The sequence below is a fragment of the Apis dorsata genome, unplaced genomic scaffold (genome assembly GCF_000469605.1).
Source record: "Apis dorsata unplaced genomic scaffold, Apis dorsata 1.3 scaffold_406, whole genome shotgun sequence".
In the NCBI taxonomy this organism is placed as follows: domain Eukaryota; kingdom Metazoa; phylum Arthropoda; class Insecta; order Hymenoptera; family Apidae; genus Apis; species Apis dorsata.
The window spans coordinates 9,820-10,711 of NW_006263664.1; positions in this window are offsets into that span (position 1 = coordinate 9,820).

An 892-nucleotide genomic window follows, 5' to 3' on the forward strand; every position below is an offset into this window, starting at 1 on the left:
AAAATAAGAATATATACACGATATGAATTGTACGCTAAAATCGCTTCGATAACTATCATTTTTGAGTGACAACGACATGAAAAAACTTTGTAGAGGCTTCACTAAGTAATTTATAAATGAAAATGGAGAAATTATAATAATACAATGGTATGACATTAAGTCAAAATTGTGTCAAATTTTTTGTGTCAAAATTGGAAAAATATATATCTGCAAAAGATGGAATAAAATTGAAGAGAAATATGTAAATTGAACGGTCAAAAACTATTCGAGTTTATAATCGATATATGGGAGAGATCAACAAGATAAATTTTCTGATCAATTTATCTCACATTCATCAGATTGCGAAAGAAGATTCTTCGCATATTTACTCAATTGATATTGTATGTATAAATGCTTGAATTGTGTACAAGAAAAAAGCATTGCAATTAGATGTTCCTAAAAATAAGATGTTTAATTTGCTTTACTTTAGAATAAGTGTAGTTGAAGTATTTACAAAAATAAACAAGCCAGCTATCAGAAAAAGAGAGCGTTCTATTGAGAGACTAATACATCTTTAAGAATCTCAAGAAGAGTCTACGTGAAAGTTCATCCACCAGCTAATGTCCGTTTGAACAATGTTGGACATTTTGCATTGATTAATGACAAAAAAAAATCATTTGATAAATACAAAAAACCAAATTTTTTTTGTGCAAAATGTAATATTCGAGCATNNNNTTCTTGATAGAAACAAAAATTGTTTTTTTTATTATCATACGTTTTCGAAAATTCAATAATTTACTTTATATATAGTCAATAACTAAACTTTTATAACTATATACTTATATACTTATATACTTATATAGTTTGGTGAAATAAAATCTTTTTGAATACTTTGAATTTTCAACTTATACTG